This window comes from Ambystoma mexicanum, chromosome 13 (assembly GCF_040938575.1).
Source record: "Ambystoma mexicanum isolate Mex_15411 chromosome 13, UKY_AmexF1_1, whole genome shotgun sequence".
NCBI lineage: Eukaryota > Metazoa > Chordata > Amphibia > Caudata > Ambystomatidae > Ambystoma > Ambystoma mexicanum.
In genome coordinates this window covers 748,268,764-748,290,330 of record NC_090938.1, presented here as the reverse complement: position 1 = coordinate 748,290,330, position 21,567 = coordinate 748,268,764, and positions in this window count along the sequence as shown.

Sequence of the window (21,567 nt, the reverse complement as noted above, 5' to 3'; positions counted from 1 at the left end):
TTTGGCTAAACTAGCCCACCTTGAATTTAGGCCAGTCTAGGCAGTAATAACACTTATGGTGCATAGTCATCATACCTTCTGCGGCATGGCATTTTTACAGGCTGGGAGTCCGTGCATGGTAATAATGGCATATATTGGTGCAGCCTGTATGGACATACATGGGAACAACAAGCATGAATATATATCTATACGAATATATGTTGTGTGCAAAGGCGGTATGAAATGCATTGGGAAATGTTCCTGTGCACGGTTGATGACTTGCAACTATTGGGCTTTTCCTCAGGGTCAGTCGCTTCTCCAAGCAACAAGTTGGTGGTAGATCTCTCTCTTCGGCTGGGGCCTCCCTCTGGAACAGCCTTCCTGCCTCCCTGAAACTTGAGGAGAACCATCTCCGGTTCCGGAAGCACCTCAAAACCTTCCTCTTTGCTTCTGCTTTCTCTCTTCCTCTCCCCTGCTGATTCCTGGCTGAAGCTGCTCTGGTTACATGGCCTCCCTCTCTGCTCACAGGCCCAGCCCTGCCAGTTGCTCAACTGCACTGCCTCCCTGGCAACCCTGCACTTGGAGAATGTTTCTGTATCCCTACAGTCCCCCTACCTGCACTTATGCCTGCACTTACCTTGCACTTGCCACTAACTGGCCGTTTATTTATTCTTATCCTTCTATCCCATGTACTGCACTTTCCCGTCCCCCTGCACCCTCACACTTTTCCCTTTCCCCCTTCCCATGCACTTGCGCAATCTTAATGACACCTGGCTTAGTAGGATTGTTATCTGTCTTCCCCTGTTCCCCCTCCCTTGCCACGTCGCGCCTTGAAACACTTGTGTATAGGCGCGTTATAAGTGCCATGTCATATCATATCCATGTGCTACCATAAAAAAAACAATTACAAACTGTATGGATTTCTACCCAATTTTACAAAGAAAGTGCAGTAAAATGCATAGTTTTAACCCAATGTTTCAAACATTTTCTTGAGAGTGAGAAACCCCATCAAGCAACCCTTGTTTGGTTTGTGCTCCCTCCCTGTGCTCTGTCGATCCTGCATAATTGGCTTAAACATTTAAGCCTCTTCAGTTCAGAAATTCACTAGCCTCCACTGTACATCATCTTATCTGACTGCCACTCTGTATGAATGTGTGTTTTAATGTGCAGACAGGGACAGGGTGCTCCTTAATGCTGGTATCACGCACAGCATGCCGTCATGCCATCCTATATATATATATATATATATATATATATATATATATATATATATATATATATATATATATATATATATATATATATATATATATATATATATATATATATATATATATATATATGCATATGATACAAAAGCTAGTCTGATATAAACCTTTCTCCAGTAGAGAAATCTAACATTGCTCTAGTTGATGATTTGCAGTTGTAGAAATAAACCATTGTTGGGTTCCTCCACACAAACTCAAGGGGAGATTTCTCGAGTCTCCTATTTGCAGGGGTGCCGCAGCTGGCCCAGTGCAAAAAATCATAAGAGGGCCTCACCAAATGTTTTGCCCCGGGCCTCACCACATCTTGTGACAGCCCTGTTAAAGGGGCATCACCACACACCACAAGAGAGCGCAAATGATGAAGCAGTGGATAACCAGGTGTGTGCCAGCTCTGTTGGTGTCAAGTGCAAGTTTTCAAGGGCTCTGTCATGCAGTTTGTTAGCGGGTAACAAGGAGGACTTTTGAGGAGACAGCAGTGGATGGAGAATGAAATCAGTGTCAGACAATGAAACACCCACATCCAGGAACCTTGGCAATGGAGAGAGCTCTGTGGTGGGCCACAGTCCTCCACAACCCAACGCTGCCTGTCACAGGCCTATCCTAAGTGTGGAGGAACTTTTTGTCTCTGCCCGATGTGCCAATTGAGCTGGAGGTCTTCCGATGTATTCTACTAACACATATGCACAGTCCATTGAGTGCTTCAGTTCAGACCTTTTTAAACTTGTTCAAGTTCAGAAAAGCCACAAAACATCCATACAATAGAGGCATGGTAGTCAAAGACATCCATAAATTGCGCTGTTCTTAAAGCGAGGCTTCCATTGAAGGAGGCTCAGAAGTATTTTGAAACAGGCTGCTAGTATTTATTTCGTTAAACATCTCCCACAGTCCTTCCCCTCAATCTCTATGGCCAGCCTTGGACTTCCACAATTCAATTGCTATTTTGGGCTTCCTTGTTAAGCGGGGGAGCATTTTCACATTGGAAAAATTTACAGATGCCCACATTTGAGGCATAGATTTGTACAACCTTCTTTCCCAAAAGTGAACTCCAACCCAGGGCAGATCCACTTCAACGTATACATATAAATATGGTCCTCTTTCTAGTGATTTAATTCAGTCTATTTTGGTTGAGGAGGGCAACACGCTGGTGCTGCTGTAATTGCCTTGCCAGCACCAGGAGGTGCTGTCCCCAGCCCCCGTTGCAGCAGCCATTGCATGGCGAGACACATGGAAACACACGCTGGTGGTATTGACCAAACATAGCTCCTAGCAGCCATTTTAGAAGCAGAGGTGGCATTCCCCGACATCATTTCGCAGCAGCCATTTTGTGTAAGGAAGGTGGATTCAGAGAGACAAGTAATGGTTGGGATTTTCAGGCAATGCCAGATGGAGGGTGAGGGACCCATGTCTACAAACGATGACATTTACCTCATTCAAGAAGGGAAATGCCTGCGCAAAGGGAGCTGGGGCACTGTCTGCCTACTGAGGAATGTTTTGGGAGAGGGGGCAAAGCTTTATATAGGATTGTACCCCTCGACATATCACACACAGATTGTCTGGATATTGGGAAGAGATTTCGTTTATGTTCTGCAGCCATTCAAGTTCCTCACCCAGAGTATTTTTTTCAGTACTGACGCCAGTTGTGTAACTAAGCGCTTATTTCTGGGAGATTTGTTTTATGGAGTTTCCGTCGAGAAATATGAGACGCTGACAGAGTTCCTCTGTTCTGATTGATGGGAGATTAAACGAAGTAGTTCTAGCCCTTTTGAGTGTATGATTTTCACTATAAATGTTGACGTCTGAGTGCCAAGTTCACATCTTCTGGATGCAGTGTCGCACGGGCAGTTAGCTTCTGAGCCATTCTTCCTGGAAAGTGTAGTGCCAGTAAGCAATGGCTGATGATGGTCAAATGGAGGCATTGCCATCCCACATGGTGGTGGGCAGTGACCCACCCACCCGGGCCCTGAGCAACGGGTGTGCGGATCAACGCCCAATCCAACCCACACGCTCTTGCTTCTAGGTCGGTGATGGAAGGCTCTGGAGCAGTGGCCCCTGTGGCACGCCCGTCTTGTCCGGCAGTGTAGGGGGTTGCTGGGTTGTTCTCGTCTCTGGCCGAAATTTCCCCAGGCGACTTCAACTGGTCACTTGGTTGAAACTTGAAAGAGGACTGATCTCCTCCAGACACGGACCAGCTGTGAGCCTCTTAGCAGAAAAATGTAAGTAGATTTATTTTACACAATTACACTTACTTCTAGTCCCAGTTACTCTTGACTACAATAGATAGAGACCGCACAGCGGCCATCTTCGTGCACTCCAGCTCAGGCCCCCAACAGACACATTCAGAACGTTCACGCACACACATGCATTCATCAACATTCTCCTGAGTTGTCATTTATAGATAGACTTGCACCAAGATTCTGTCAGCAGTCATCGATGGCCAGCAGGCCAAGACCACCTTCAGCCAGACGCAACATCGCCCTTCATTGCAGCAACATCACAACAACATCTCCCTTCCACACATCAATAAACTCATGGACAAACACAATGTTGTAATATGAGTTATGGGTCGTGATGTCCTGGACAGCAAGGTGTGTGGAATGTACCGATGTCACGTTGGAGTGTTGGTGTGTGAGTGACTCTGAGGGTTCCAGTTGTGTCAGTTAAGAACTGGAAGCTGGCTCGATGGGACGTGCCAGTGTCTCTGTACAAAGTAACATACTTGGAATAAACTTACCAATTAATCTTACCTGCTGACTCCGGCCTGGTGTGCCACATAAAGAACCCCACTACTTCACTGGCAACAAGGATGCTGTAGCTGCTGTGGAGGGGCAGCAAGTAGACAGTACACTGCCCTCCAGGTCCCAAATCTCATCCAAGGAGGTGCCAGCTCCCCTGGGACCAGAAGGTGTTGGTCCGGGGTGATCCAGCAAGCCGGGTGGTGCTGGAGCAGCAACTGTTCAGCTCAAGGCCCAGGAAGGGCGCCGTAGTGAGCAGAAGTAGCTGCAAGAGTTTCCGTCCCCATTAGTACGGCTACAGTGCCGGACGGCGGTGCTAGATGGAGATCAGAGGAGGTTTCAACGATCCGGACATTGCAGGGCGGTCCATGTACCAGTGGCCGGGCGGCGCTGGAAGAAAATGAGTGCATGAGGTAATCTGGACCTAGCAGAGTGGTCCAGTGACCGCGCGGTGCTGGTGGAAATAGAGCGGAGGACGTTTTTTGTTTTGTTTTTGAAATCCGGATCTAGAAGATAGGTCCGTGTGCCGGTGCCGGACGGCGCTGGTGGAGGAAGAGCGGAGGGGGTCTTTGGGCGGTTTGGAACCCCACCAGTTTGCAGGAGGCGACGGCGTGGAGTTCTTTGCCTGTCCACCCCAAGCAGAGGAATTATGATGTCGTTCCGAAGGAGTGTTGTCACGGTAGCTGACGCATCACGTGACCGTGTCGCAGCATGTGAAGCGGTCATGCCAGCATACGGTTGCCATGGTTATCAGACACCCCATGCATGTCGAAGGCACGCCGGCACCGCGCAAAGGAGAGAGCGGTCAGTGTGTGGGTACACTTTTGACTCAGAGGAGAGTATGCAGTGCAACGTGTTGTCACTTTTGGATGGTGCAAATTTTCGGCCAGAGTCTCCGGCAACAGTTAAAGCCGGAACGGCAAAGGCCCAATTACAATCAATGGTGGAGCACAACCGGTGGGGAGAAGGAAGTCGGTGAGGAGGCAGTTGGTTGTGGTGTTGGGGCAAGTGCAAGTAAATATGACCCTGCCCCTAATTTGTACTATGACAGTGGGGGCATGTTTGCCACGTTTTGGTCCACAAATGTTGGAACGCTAATTATTTCATTGTTAATGTGTCGGGAGAGGTCAGTAGTTTTGGGTTCTGTATGTGTAGTGGCCTCTGGGTTAGAGGATGCATTAGATGGGGGCACATGGGCAAATGTTGTTCTGAGCCTGTTGCATTAGTTGTGAATGTTGATGTTGTGGCCCATGGGTGTCCCGTTAGATCCGTATAATTTTGCGAAAGGTGTTGCGTGTTAACATGTTTTCCTTTCCAGGGGGACTCATGGACATGCGGGTTGTGGGTTTTGCCAGATGTGTGTTAACATGTTTTTCCTTCTAGGGGGATCCATGGACATGCGGGTGCGGGTGTTCCATCTGAGGTCGGGGGCATTTTGGACATGTGGGTGTGGTATTCGGTGGACTTTACGCAATAATGTTCCAAATGTTTTCACCTCAAGTTTTACTGTTACACTCATTTTGTGTCTACATTCTTTATGGTATAGCAAATTGTTATGTGTTATGAGTTTTTGTCTTGTTTTTGTCCTACAAAATACCAGGTGGGCTCCGTAGTTTAGTGATTTAGTGACTGTTGTTTAAAGTCAGGGCATGTGAGTGTGTGTATCCTTAAAAGTGTTGGTTACAGTTGTGTGAGACGACAGAATGCCAGGAGCGTTCTGTAATTGGTGTGGCTGTTGGTTACAGTCAAGTCGGGCTGAGAGTAGAGCAGTGGTGCATTGTTAAACTGTTGGTTACAGTGTGGGAAGCTACAGAATACCGGGTGGGTTCTGTAGTGTAGTGTGACAGTTGGTTACAGTCAGGGTGTGTGAGTATGGTGCATTGTTAAACTGTAGGTTACAGTTGTGGGTGGCTGCTGAATGTTGGGTGGTTTTGTAGCTGGTGACTGTTGGTTACAGTCAGGGTGTATTACGTGTAGAGTATTTTCTTTACTGTGGATTACAGTGTGGGCAGGTGTTTTTTTTGGTCTGGGTGTATTATGTGTAGAGCAGTGTGACTGTTAGTTACAGTCAGGGTGTGTGAGGGCTGTGGTGTGACTGTTTGTTACAGTCGTGGCATATTTTGGTGTGACTGTTGGGTACAGTTATTGTCAAGGAGTAGTTTGGTGTGACTGTTGGTTACAGTCAAGGGGTAGTTTGGTCAGATGTCAGGGGCAGGTCATGGATTCTTGGGTTGTTAGTGCTTGCCTTTCCCATGTTTCTGAGGTGAGCCTGCTTACTGGTGGTTGAATTATGGGGTTACCCAAATCTTCTTTCTATGTGTCCATTTGTTATAAGGAGGGAGTGGAGTTAGTGGTACGTAGTGTGTTTTCTTATGGTAGCGAGTTTTCTTAGCAGAGCCAGTGGTAGTGAGTTTTCCTTGCGTGGGGTGTGTGTGTGTTGCCTGTATTTTGTGCGGGTGAGCACATTTCCTTTTCCATGTGTATTCCATCTTCATGTGGTTTTTGGGGTGTTGGTGCATCTTATTTCCTACGGGGGTGGTTTGAGTATTGGCCCGTGTATCCATCTGGATTAGTGGTGCTAGTGGTTTCTTATTTGATCTGCGTGCTGGCCACATGTAGGATTTTGTGAAGGGCTTTGTTGTTGTTGGTGGGTTTCCTTTGTTTTAGGTAGTACCGAGGGAAAGGTGTTGTAATGTGAGTTATGGGTTGTGATGTCCTGGGGCCTCATTCCGAGTTGGGCGGTAAGGGTTAACGGTCACTGGTAACGAGACCGGTGCCGTTAAACCCTTACCGCCCAATTCCGAGTTCCCTTTGTGGGTCCTTCCTAAAGGGACTTTAGTGCTAATAACGGTAATGTAATTTACAGTACCGTTATTAGCGCCTTCCCCATTCCCATTGAGCCCTATGGAGGCTCAAATGGGAATGGGGAAGGGCCCTGGTGAATGGGTAATTACCGGTCCCTCCAACCTTGGAATGGACCGGTAATTACTCCATTCACCAGGCCGGATTTGGGACGAGTTTGGAGGCAGCCATGCCACAAATAGCGGCATGGTTACCTCCAAACTTGGCATGAGGCCCAGGGACAGCAAGGTGTGTGGAATGTACTATGTCACTTTGGAGTGTTGATGTGTGAGTGGGTCTGAGGGTTCCAGGTGTGTCAGTTAAGAATTGGAAGCTGGCTGGATGGGATGTGCCAGTGTTTCTGTACTAAGGAACATACTTGGAATAAACTTTCCAATTAATCTTACCTGCTGACTACGGCCTGGTGTGTGACATAAAGAACCCCACCACTTCACACAACTACAACCAGTGGACGCACAATCACAACCAGAACAAATCAAACACTGCAGAAATACACCCCAAGCATTCAGTTTAATAGCCAGCAGGGATCCATACGGTCACCAGTACAGCAGGGGCTAGTCTGCACCCATCCATGGGTGTAGAGTCCAGGCATGCTGAAAAAGACAGCTGTACACCCAATGAATACTACCACCCACCAAATGGTGTCGGATCAACTTTACCGCATGATGCAAGGTATATTGTCATAGACAGCCGCTATCCAGCCAAGAAAACAAAACCAGTGCAACCCCCAAGTCAGTGTACACATGGAAATGAGAACAACTGCTGACAGATCCAAAGAACTAGCAAGCCAAATAAGCACAATGCATTAACGCAAGAACGAGCATACACAAAGATGCATGCACACAACCAAACACACAAACCCTGTATCACCGAACACTTCACGCCAGCAGATGCACCCAAACCCATCAACACACATAAAGCATGCTAGGACACTCATATACCCTGCATGCATTCGGACTTGCAGCTACACCTGCACACGTTCAGATATGCATTTGTGCCACCAGACACTGTATCCCCCTTATGGTACCTCCTGGAGTGATACATTATCTGAGTTACCCAAACCTGAGACTAAAAATAGATCCAATGGTAATCTAATAATAGCTGTGTGCAAAGTTCAGACTAACCAACATGTACTTGATAACTATATGTAAGCTTATATTTCTCTTTACCCTTTGACCTGCAGGCATATCCTTGACTTGTGGCATTTATGAGTAATGCCTATAGACATTTAACATTCTTGAAAGACCTGTTGCTGAAAGACCACAACAATTAATATGAAATTCAATCATCCAACAAGAGAACAGCCTGAGAGCTGATCTACATGAAGGGCATATACTACCACCAAACCCTACACTACGCCTAAGAACAGTGTCTATGCATAGATCCTAATCCAACTAGACGCGGCATAACATTGTAAGACTATGATCCCCTACGGCTGTGTTAAACTAAGCCTTCACCCTGATGCACACTGTAAATATAGGGCATCAATCACACGCAATCACACGCAACAGGTACCAGCCATGCATGCCTAGGACCTAAGGTACCAACAAAGACTGAATGTGGAGACCTAGCATGGCAATAAACCAAACAGTAGTTGTATTGAGGATAGCTGGCCAGGTTCTGGCTCCTGATCAGCTGTTGTGCCAGCTGCAGCTGGCCGGGTTTCAGCACCTGCCCAGCACAAGTAGAATGTTAATGTTTGAATGGGTCAGTTACGCAGACTCATCGAAAGATCGAGACCACGCTGGTGGAGTCTCCTAATAAAGGCCAACTTTTACCGTGATCCAAGTCTCCAGCCTCTTTTTCCTGGGTGATGCCTCTACAAAACTGGCATTGAGTAAGCCATAAACTGGGCATATCATAAACCCTACACGACCCAAATACCTCGGAAGCTGCTGGAGACGCATATACAAGTGGCCACAAGCAAAGCTTCGACTCGCCCATCAGCAAATTGGAAAAACACTTCCGGAACAAACCGAATGTGGTCCCAGAAAGACAGAATTTGTACTCGCACAAACGGCGCAAAAGCAAGTTGGTAGACAACTACATTGCGTCCTTGCAAAGTTTTATCACACCTCGAAGTTTACTGACAATTTAGATCAATACATACGAGAAAAACTCCTGCTCCACACATCAGACCCTAACACCCTGCAAAAACTATGGCAAGCAAAATACTACACTCTCAAGCAAGCCATAGACATTGCTAGAACGATGAAACTTGGAACCAAATGTAACAACAAAGTAGAGACCACAGAACCAACCCAGTCCTACATACTACCACCAAGCAAGAAGAAGACACCACCTCACTGAGGTGGCAATCATTTGCAGCAAAACCCACCCTAAAGTCAGATGCCACGATGTAACGGATGCGCAAGAAGCAGACACCAACACAGGGACTGTCCTGCAGTAAGAGCAGAATACATCAGATGTGGGATCATCGGCCAGATTGGATGGGCATGTCACAAACACAGGATAAAACTGAGGACTAAAACAGTAAATCTATTTCGGGAGGCTTATGATCCTGATTACTTACTTGCCGTGCCCACTAACATAAAGTGCAGCCCACGGAACCAACTGCAGATCGAGAATAGGTTTTTAGACATGATGCTAGGCTTGGGTTTGCCACGTACAATGGTAGACACCCAAAAATGTCATCACAAACTAATGGAAGTTCTGAAATCCCTCCTTCTCATAAAAAACATTCGCAGAGGTTATGGGAAGAACCCCATGCACTTTTAATCTACATATGGGCGAACCTCAAACTCTACATCAGGGCCCTATTCTAAAAACGATACATCATGAAAAATTGATCACCAGCAATTGGCAGGGATGCACAAGCCACGTTTAGAGTCAAACTCCAGCTAGGCAAGCTGATCCCCATCTTGAGCATTTCATCAAACAGCTTGAGCAAGGCAGGCAACCTCCAAAATGACTATCCAGGAGAGTTTAATGATGAAATAGGCATTCTCAAGGAGTTCAAACACTCATCTTGAAGCAAGAGGCAAACCGCTTGTTCACAAAGTCAGCCCTATACCATTTGGAACAAGCGATGGGCACAAAAATGAATTGGAAAGACTTTGCAAAGACAGGATCATCAAACCAATTGAATCAACTGATTGGTTAGACCCAGTAGTGATTGTACGCAAAGCAAACAACGCAAGCAGGATGTGTGTAGATCTGTGCAACCAAAATGCAAACATTTGGATAGACCGCCATCCTCTACCCAACATTAACCAGCTGTTAACCACCATGGTACCAGCAAAAGGTTTTACAACTCTAGGCCTCTAGTCAGCCTACCATCAGATAGAATTGTACGAGCTATCCAGACCACTCACCTTGTTTGTGACACCATGTGGGGCATATATAGACACATGAATTTCAGTATTGCCTTGGCTGTGGCCGTATTACAAAAATGAATGCAACATCTCTATGAAGGTCTAGAGGGGATATACTTCTTTCAAGATGATATCGTTATCACAGGCAAAGTCACTGAAGAACCTGCCTCCATGGAGTGCTAAGTATAATCAGGAAAAGGGGGCTAACTCTGAAATTGGAAAAATGCCAGATTTCTGTCCCTGAGGTAAAATATTTAAGCCAAACTATCAGGCAGGGGGGTATTAAACCCAAGCAAAATGTAATGAACACCATCATGCAAGTACCACAAGCAAGAGAAAAAGTCCAGAAGAGAACTTTCTTAGGAAGGTCAGAGTATTATTCAATGTATGTCAAAGGCTTTGCAGACAAGACTCTGCCTATGAGACCTTCTGAAAAAGAGTGCCCACATCGAATGGTGAAAACTGACATAAATGAGGCCCAAGCACTCAAGATCTTCAAACCTTCTGCTTGCACAGTGATCACAGTTGAACATATGCAAAGCCACAAACTCACACCCACATTTGCACTTTTGCTGATATCCAGGGAAAGGGGTGGGGTTTCCAGATGTCATGTAGCCTGTAATGTCTGGAGGGTCCTAACAGGTGACTGCAAAACTTGGTGCAGATTGGTGAAACGGTGGAAAATGTATAGGGAGCATACGCAAAGCCACAAACCCAGAGACATTTGCTGAAATACGGGGAAAGGGGTTGGGTGTCCAAATGTCATGTAGCCTGTAATGTCCGGAGGGTCCTAACAGGTGACTGTGCAGCATTTGGTGCAGATTGGTGAAACAGTGTGGATTTGTATAGGGAACATACGGAAAGCCACAAACCCACACATTTTCACTTTTATATACAGATGTATTATTGGACATTTGTATGGCACCTATACACAAGTGTTTCCAGGTGCCACAAGACAATGGGGGTGGGGGGCAGAAGAGAAACAATAACAGTAAGCAACGGTCCTATTAGGCCTTGTGACATTCAGATCATGCAAGTGCAGTGACAATAAGTGCAGTGGGGAGGGGGCAGCACAAGGAGGACAAGGGCTGGGGTGAGGGTGGGGGGGAGAAGTGCAGGAAGGCAGGGACCCAGGGTTGGGTAAGTGCTGAGAGGGGCCCAGGAGGGCAAGTGCCAGGGGGAGCCAGGGGTCAGGGAAGATAGTGCAGGGAAGGACCAGATTCAGGCTAGTCAGGAAAGGGTGCCCATGGGCAAGTGCTGGTACGGGGTACTGGGGTAGGCTGGATGAGGAGGGCCTGGCCCCGGTAAAGCGCATAAGGGTCCAGGCACCAGCCGCAGTGGCAGGGGACAGTTTAGCAAGGGAGGGGGAGAGGGAAGAAGGAGGTGAAAAGGAAAGTCTTGAGAAGTTTCCGGAACTTAGGGAGATTCGGCTCAGGTCTGAGAGGGGCGGGAAGGCCATTCCAGAGAGAGGCTCCTGCCGAAGAAAGAGATCTACCCCCTACTCTCTGCTTTCAGAAACGTCTGATCTGCAGAGCGTTGGAGATAGAGGACTGAAGGACACTAGCAGGGAGGTATTTAGGGAGAGACAGTTGGATGTAGCACGGTCCCAGGCCCCAGAAAGCCTTGTGGATGATGCAGAGGGTCTTGAATTTGATCCTTGCAGCCACCCGGAGACAGTGGAGAGATTTTAGGGCTGGAGAGATGCAGTCCCTGGGCTTGAGGCCAAGGATAAGTCTTGCAGCCCTATTCTGGATTAGTTGAAGGGGTCGAAGGGAGGAAAGAGGCAGATTGAGGAAGAGGCTGTTGCAGCAGTCCAGCCTAGAGAGAACCAGGGCTCTGGAGACATTGAGCTTCTGGGGAAAGGTGAGGAAAGGGAGAATGCCTCTCAGTAGGTGGAGCAGAAAGTTGGACTTCTTGGCAAGGTGCGTTATGCTCTTATTGGTACCCTGTAATCCGCTTGCACCACCACAAACATACTGCTAAAGCACAATGACAACACAAAATCAACATGCACACTTGACAGACACATCAGCTTCACATTTCAACGCATGTCCACCCATCGGGTGGACCCTCGGCTATACTCAGTAGACAAATCACAGTTTCATATTAGAATATGTATAAATGGCAATGTATCAGCGGGAATGACAAGGTAACGTATCCTGAAATATCTTGCTGAAACATATCGCATGATAACCATCTCTTACAAATCAAAGTCTAACACATAAATTAGGATATATGGGTGAAGAGCTCATCAGAGTAAAGAATAGAATCGCGGCGCACACCTCATATCGATTAATCAGGATTAAAGTCAAGGGGCCTGATTCATGGAACGTTTTCCTATGGGATTGCACCATTATAAAACACATCCTTGAATCAGGCTCAAGGCGACATCCCAGGTCTCCTACAGTTCTAATAAGGATAGATTGCGAAATGAAATTGGGTGCATTTTTATGTTATGTCATGTTAGTGTGATTTATACAGCGCCCCGCTGCCTTTTGCATGGTCTCTGGGTGCTCTGGCGGATCTGAAAATACTAGTGGGGTCGGTTAATTAGTCAGAGGAGTGCCCAAGTGCTTTTGCTGTAGTGTTGGTAGTTTCTGTGCCCTCTTGGTTGTGCTTTTCTTCTCGTGCTTGACCGCTCATCCTCCCTTCTTCAGTGTCAGCATGTCTCTATCTACTTGCATGAGTAATATACCCTGACTTCTCAATGTGCTCTCTGACTATTGCCCATGGGTCACACTTCCTGGCATGGTGGACTCCATATGCCAGCCCTATAATGTAGTACTGTACCCAAGACTCCCAAATGCGAGGGCCCCCACTCTGGCTTCTGAGTGGCCCTTTGTAATGGCACTTTAAACAGGCTCGCTTCAACTAGGGTAGATCCACCCCAGCACGTGCGCACACACACATGCACGCACGCAGACAGCCACCACTGCATTCCCACTGTACCAGAGGACCATTAGAGAGGGCACAAGACTCCCAAGACATGTTGTAACTTTTCCTCAAGCTCTTATTTCTCCAGCACTTCCGGCCACTCAGCAATCGGCCTGACTAGCACTTCCGGCCACTCAGCAATCGGCCTGACATCAAAGAACAGACCCGACCTACATCATGAACTCAGTGAGCCCAGAGCATGAAAGACTTTATGCAGCAGGGAGGACTTGATGCAAGGAGCAGCATTTCATTATCCTGCAGCCAGGACCCAGGTGGTAGCCCGGAGACCACCAGGAGGTGGATAGGAGGAATGCTACCTTGGTATGGCTGGGGTCTGGCAGGAGCTGGACACCTTCACAACCAGGTGGCTCAAGGCGAGAGAGTTGGGGCGAAGGGGCATAGGGGGTGAGTGACTCTTGGCTGGTGAGTCGATAAGAACTGCAGCCTGGAAAGCACCCAGGCAGGAGGGGCGGCATTCCTGTTGGTATTTGTTGATGAAAGTGCCTTGTAGGGCAAGTGGTGATCACAGTCTTGCCCTGATAGGAGAGTGTTGAGACTAACACTACAGATACCAGGAGGGTGACTAGTTTTCAGAAGCAACTGTCTAGGTCAAGAGGGATGCGTGCTGGGGAGTTTTAAATACTCAGAGGATTTAATTAACGGAGGGTTCTGGTATGTGACAACCCTGAGCTCTTGTTCTTTAGCATAGGGAAGTGTTGTGGTGCCCACGGAAACTTTAAGACTCAAACTAGTGAACTCCACCCACTGCAGTCAGACGTGCATAACAGCCACCAAGCGGCTGACCAGGAGCCACCTTTGGTGCAGGCCGTGGGCAGAATGGATGATGGTAGAGTCAGGCGTCCTCCAACCTGTGGAGGAAGTTACAAAGTGTTAAGTACCAGGGTACTACCCATGAAACCAGTGTAGCTGCCCAGCAGCACCTGGAGCAAGATAGCCATGGACATAATAGGCCTATGCATAAACTGCCCACCCACAAGCAGTGCGTGGTAGTTGTCATAGATGACTTTAGCACACGGATGGAAGTCTGTTTATGGATGCCCCACCACCGCCAAACCTATAGGTTTCCTCCAGGTGTTTTTCAGACACTAGGGACGTCCCAAAACCAGTGTGATGGACAATGATGTTCTCTTTTGCTGTAGAGACATATGCTCATCGATTAGTTGTGGTGACGGCACGCACCATAGAGTTACCTTTCGTCACTGTAGCGGTAACAGCATTGTAGAAAGGTTCAACCATGTGCAGCTTAGCCTGCAAACAGGGCTTCTCTGGGAAAAAGGTGGGGAATGGTGCAGGCTGTTAGGGAGGGGATACAATCCCCTATTATGACTTAGGTGCAGTGTCTCTGGAGGAAGGCAGGTAGCCAGTTGAGTGTGGCCCCATTGGTAGCCAGTTGAGTGCCGCCCCATTGGTAGCCAGTTGAGTGTGACTCCATTGGTAGCCAGTTGAGTGCGACTCCATTGGTAGCCAGTTGAGTGTGGCTCCATTGGTAGCCAGCTGAGTGCAGCCCCATTGGTAGCCAGTTGAGTGTGGCTCCATTGGTAGCCTTTTGAGAGCAGCTCCATTGGTAGCCAGTTGAGTGCGGCTCCATTGGTAGCCAGTTGAGTGTGGCTCCATTGGTAGCCAGTTGAGTGCGACTCCATTGATGCCCAGATAGTGTTGGCACCTGTCTAGTAAGATGGTGCTATTAGGTGTCAGATGCCTCTGATGGGTCTAGGAGGATCAGAACTGGGGTAGTGTTATTGTCAAATGCCTTTAATATCTTTTCACTTATGAAAAGGAGGGCTATATCTGTGGTGTCCAAAGTCTGACACGCAGTCGTATAAATTAACTTAACATAACAAGCCTGAGGCTTCCATATTTTGGTCTCCTTTGCATATCCTCATGACCTATGACTGGGTTGAGGAAAAGGGGCAACGTGGTAATGCCCCAATTACTTACCAGTATTCTGAGTCCTTGTAACAGTCCTAGAATCCTGCCCACTGTGACGAATCCAGGGAATTAGCCCCCTCTTTCCAAGGGGGAGCCAGCCCCAGTGGGAATTGGGAGGTGAGCTCGCTAAGCAATGCCCTCTCTAGGGGTCAGGGCAAGCAGGATCCCACTGGAGTGAACTCCCCTCGGGAAACAAGGTATGCCAAGTTGATACTCCCAACCGATCTCCCGTTCATTTGAACCCAGTTATTGTTGGTTACATGTGGACAGCACGTAGGAACAATACCCGGGGAAACTTAAGTGGCATAGCTGGAGTACTGACCTGTACACCTCTTTGCCGCTGGAGTGTCATACGTTCCAATAGAATCACCAACCTTCTTCCAGCTTGGAGTTGAATGACCGGAAAGCAGACGAAGAGAAAGAGAGCCGCCGCCAGACAGCAGCGAATGAGAAGCCACGATCCGTGCAGGGGAGGAGCTAAGATCCAGAGCAACACTGTGGTGGGTGGAAGAAGGAGGCAGCGTACGGGACACTAGAGCTTCGATGAAGGAGAAGTCCTCAGACAGGAATGGACCACTGAGGCAGGAAGCACCATCAGCACAGGCGAAAGGTACAGGCATCCTACTGGTCCTACACCGAGGCTCCCCAAATGAGGAAGTCATTCGGTTGGCCACCCCTTGACAACCAGAAGAGAGTCAAAGCTATGGACCCACCAGGGCACACGAAGCCCACAGCCCATGAGGAGCTAAAACAGAAACCCCAACGAGAAGGTGCCATACAGGCCCCAGAAGCCCAGAGCCCATGAGGGGCTAAAACAGAGAGAACCCCACAAGAGTGTGCTGCATGGGCCCGAATAGCCCACAGCCCACAAGGGAAAAAGAGAGAGATAACCCTACAAGGAGACACCAAACCGGCCAGAGAAGCCCAGAGCCTGCGACGGTCTACATGAGAGATATCCCCACGAGCGGGTGCGCACAGAGTCAAGAAGCTTTCAGCCCACACGGGGTCATGAGAGAGAGAAACCCCCGAAGGGGTACTGCACGGTCCAAATAACCCACAGGATGCGTCGGGCTACCCGAGTGACATACCCACAAAGAGGTACAGCATGAACCAGAGAAACCAGGGTTGAAGGAAGCCGAGAAGGCCGCAGGGTGGAAGACGCCCAGAGTCCACATAGGACTGAGATGGAAACAACCCCACCAGAAGTAAGAGAAAGTTGTCGAAGGCTTAAGAACAGACACTTTTGGAATTGCCAGTATTGGCCCTGTTGAAACAAATCAACTTATCCCTGGTGGAGGGATAAAACTCGAGGACTATATGAGATTATTGTTTGGGAACTACCAGAGATGTATGAACCTTGGGGAAAGATCAGAAAACCACCTATCCCCCCTCCTTTGGGTGAAGTAACCTTGTTTTAAGCACCAGCTGAGAGCCCTTTATTCTTTCTTTCTATAGAGCAAGGTTAGTGATAGGTTAGGTTTTGGACTAAGGATGGAGCTTTGTGTTGAGACATCGTGACGAGCACCATTTTACTATTTTATAGGTTCGGCAAACCATTTGAGAGGTAGACACTAAAGTGGGTTCTTTCTGTTGGCATATAAAGATGTGTTTAACTATGTCCTTGTGCCCATCTCCTATATCTGACCTACTACGCCACCCTCCTGGAGGAGTGGATGGCATTTAAAATTTCTGCTTGGCACATGTCCATGAGGAATTGGAGGGGTGTGCCCCTCGCTATAGCCTACTCCTCCATAGGGGAAGGAGCTGGCCTGGGGAGTACATACAATTTTAATTTTCCTGCACACCCCATATAGCTAACCTTTGTTAGAGGAGATATCTATAAAACATATCAAAGGCTGAATAAAGATTGATACATGTCACATATATGAGATATGCATTTTTGCCCTTTGCTTTTTGGAGGCTGTCAATGATGCAACCATTTAGTGTGGTGCCAACCCGTTTCCTGAAGTTGATGGTAAATTCTTTATTCTACCTGTGTGATTAGCCCAGGACTCCAGATATTTCAAGACGAGAGATGTGAAGATTTTACTCTCGGTGTCCAATAGGGCAATTGGACGATAATTACAAGGATTCTGTCTGTCTCCCTTTTAAATTTTGTGGGTACAATATGAGAGACCTTCCATGTTAACGGGGCCCTTCTGCTCAGTATAATGTGATTAAATAATATCAGGATAGGTGCCTATAAGTCTGGAGCGTTCTTAAATATTCTATTACAGGGTTCATTGGGCCCCGGTGCTCTACACTTACTAGATCTCTTTGTGACGTCTACAACGTCATCCAAATCAAACTGGAGGCCCACACTGTCAAATTTGTTAGAAATGTGGTTGTTACAAGGGGACTGATATAGGTTCTCAAAATATCAAACCCAGGTGTCCCCCATAATGTGGCTTTGTTGGGTTGCAAATCATTTTGATTGGAGACTGTTTATGAGAGTCCAAAAATGTATGTTCTGCTTTCTAATTATGAAATCCAACATAGTCTCTCCAGTTTTTTGTATTAGACTATGGAGATGTTTAATAAGCCATTTATTTTAGTTTTGGTGCACTAATTTAATTGTATCCACTTTCTTAGTCTGATCCTCATTGCTGCTTTTAATTAGTTTGATATTACGATGGAAATCTTATTTCCTAAGTTGAACTAGTTCATCATAGACGTGCACACGTGACGACAGGTGTTCATTTTTCATTGATAGGTATCTTAATCCAGTATTTTCATATAAATGTTGGGAATATATGTGGAGCAAATGTATCCCTTTTCCACTAAAGAGATGAACGTTTTTAGGCCGCCGTGAAACACGATCCTTGGTAGCGTTGACAGGTAAAGCTGTTGGCCCTTCCTTGGTTACCTCTGTCAAATGAATAGAATATTGTGCAGTTAAAATATCATGATTGTTTAATTCAGTTTCTATAGTGGTGAGACTCTGACACCTATAAAAGAATGCAGAAGACACATATAGTTAATACAGGAGTAATTCTTTCCCATGTGCCACGTGTTCATTCTTGAAATCTCCCCTTTAACATTTCCAGTTGGCATGTGATGACCCCAAGAACTCAGGGTAGATGCCCATTGATTCCCATGAGTGAGTTTACTGGTTAATGATTCAATTTTGTAAAAGTAATAGTCATCCTCTCCACAATCGTCAATTTCTATCTATTGTGATGAATCGAGAGTATTTGTACCTTCTCCCCAAAGGGGAGCCATCCCCTTTTAGGCTAGGGAGGTGAGCCCGCTCCACAAGAGCCTCGCTAGAGGTCTGGGCAAGTGGGATCTCACTGGGTGTGACTCCCCTGTAGAGGAAAAGGACTCCGATTCCCAAAGGGAACTCCCTATGCAGGACACTTTAACCGTATATATGGGACTGCCTTTTATTCAAAACACTGTCCTCCTGCTGTTGTGCTGTAGGCATTGTTGAATCAAGCACATTGTGTGAAGAAAAGGGGGGTACCTCTTTAAGAAGAAGCTTGTATGAAATGGGACAAGTGGGCCCAAGAGAGGTGAGAGAATGGTACGCATGGGAAGCCCCTGACATCAGAACGCAGTGGTGAGGTGGAGCAAAGTGTTACTGCAGAACCCGTGTCCCTCTGAGAAGCAGAGGACGCCTATCGGAGATGCCAGAGGCCCAGCAAAGTGGACAACAAGGAAGCGGGTGTCAGGACGGTGTGATGAATCGTGCAGAGGCGAAGGCCATCAGGGGAATGGGATGACTGTCAGGAGAGACATGGTATTCATCTTCTTTGATGGATATTTCCATGGTACCTGAATGCCTAATGGCTTGTTGTAAGAATGAGACTGCCATTCCAAAATCCTCCAAACTGTCGGTGGTGGAGAACCTTATGGTTAATCTGAAAATGGTATATCTAAGAATCAGAAAAATAAAACCATTATTTCTGATAGTTATAATTCCACATTAGGTTGGAATTATAAAATCAAAACCCAACATTAATCCCTGTGAAAACCTCCCCTAAAAGTACCTCTGATAAAACATTCCAACAGAGTGAAATAAATAAAGTTAAAGTAAAACAAAACACTAGAGACTTCAAGTCCCATAATGCATGCTCTGGATACCTGGACGAGGAAGAGAGGCTCAGAAGGGCAGAACCAGAGTATGCAGTCTAGTGGTTCTGATGACCCACACCTGAGCGAGACTTTTGAATATTTAAGAACCCTTCACGTGCAGGCCATTAGGAGAAGAAGTCGACCGCAGCAGAGGGAGCAGCAGAGGCGATAGGAAGAAGATGCCAGAGCCTCAGCTGTGTTGTCAGTGAGTCGCAGAGCCAAGAGTCTTTGAAGTCGGGAACCCGATTTGCAGAGATCGCGCAGTGGGAAGCGGTAGCGAGACCTGCTGGCCGGTAGGAGAGGAAGGCTCTCCTAGTTCTGTGACTTACTCCGGTGTTTGGCGTTCAACGGAGTACTCGAGAAGCAAAGCAGGCTTCTGTTACAGAAAGCATGAACAACAGGTATATGGCCGGAGCTGTCGGATGCCCAGGTCCCGGCGAGAAAAGAAGTGGAAGTCTCCGCGGGTCGAACGGAGGTGTAGAGGAAAACGGGTGTGTTTGCCGATGCTAGGTAACCCAGAGGCACTCCGTGATAGACCGATGAAACAAAGTATCATTTTTGAATATTATAGCATAACGCTTATATTGAGAGAGATTGAGCAGAGAAACATTGTAACAACGTTGCTAAAGCAAAGAGGGGATATAACTGTTTTGAATAACAAACTAATGAAGTAAAGCATTGTTGGCATAACACTAATATTGAGAAAAACCGAGTGGAGAAACATTGTAACCTTCATTGTCTAAGTAACGAAGGACAATATTCAACCAAGACTAATGTAATCTACATAAAGGGAGATTACTTAAAAAGGGACATAAAGGCCAATATTGCCTAAGCCAAAAGGAGCCAGTTATAAATGAAAAAAGGGATACAGCTTTTCTAAAGAGGGAAAATTGAAAAAGGAACAATGCCAACAGCTAAAAGATGTTGTAGAAGAAATACACAGGTGGCAGGTAAAAAGCCCTCCTTGTAGAAATCTTTAAGGGGGAGAGGAAAATAACCTGCATTGCATGTGGCAAACAAATGAGTGTAATAAACAACATCAATGTGTTTTGTATCATTATGGAAAGAGTTGTGAATTCCAGTGTGGTTATTGAAAGTAAATACTTTTCTAAAGCTTGAAGTGAACCTCACTGTAAAGTACTTGTAGTAGTGCTAGGAGTTTTATCCTGGCAGGAAAGTACACCAGTGAAGGAACTATTAAGGTTAGTCCTGGCAGGTTAGTGGGCCAGGAAGAATTGAAGTACTGCAGAGTGGTGGAAGGTTGTGTTGGAAAGAAAGTATCAAGGTCGATGTTGTCTTTCATAAACTGTAGTAAAATCATCCGGACAAACTTAAATGTTCATAAAGAAGAAATGTGAAAGTAGTTCTTCTTTAACTGAGAGAAATTACCTGGAATACTGACTTAAAGTGTAAAGTTGTTTTCCTTGGTTTTCAAGCACGTGTTTGTGGAACCTTTCAAATAAGTGGAAGACTTGTGGAGTAAGAAGAACTTTTGTGTTATATTGAAAACAGATCTTGACCCTTGGAAGTAACTTTCTTGATTCAAACCTTTATTTTGGAAAATCCTGAATTACTCCTGGGGAAGGGGATCCAACCCTAGTTATAAGGATAACTGCTTATAAAAGTAATGTTTATACTTAAAGTGTTATTTTATTGATTTGAAACGGTCATTTGATACCTGTATGATTTTGATGTATGTGTTTAAGTGTGAGGGACAGATACCTTTTAGATATTAGAGTGTTTTCCTTTAGTCTAAGTTTAATAGGCAGTAAAATTCTCATTAGGTTAGGGAAAGTGAGGCGTTTTTCTCACCTTTATTATTTAATAAAATGACTACTTGTGAGAAAACTCTGTCTACTTGTCCGTCTCACATTTCTGACCCCTCACAATGGTGAACAAGGAACCGTCCGTCATGGTGGCATGACCACAGAAGTGCTGTGGAGGGCCTGGCGCCTGCACAACAACGCAGAGACCGGGAAGACCGGGAGAGTGGAAAGCTTCCATGTGCCGCTTTTTGCAGAACCGGGCAACCCGCAGAGGCACCGAGATCGAAACGAGCGAGAAGTCTGGAATGAAGAAGCGAGAAAGCAAAGCAAGCTACTCGAGCGTGTGCCAAGCCCCGCAAAGTTCCCTTTTGACAAACACAGGTACTATGGTAGACTTGAGTAGCAGGAGGCTGCTGGGAGAACATATGATAAAGAGCAGAGACTGTGATTGCCACAAGAGTGATAACGGTTTAGAGAACCAGTATAACGAAATATCTAACGAAATAAATAATGGAAGTGGAGATAAAGATACTGGGAGAGAGAAAGAATCCCAGGAGATAATTGGAAGAGAGAGAATTGCTAAAGAGTGGGGAGACCACTCAATAGGAAGTTGTAGAACGTGTTGTGAGTTGAGAGTACCGAGTGTAATAAACGAGGAGAGCAA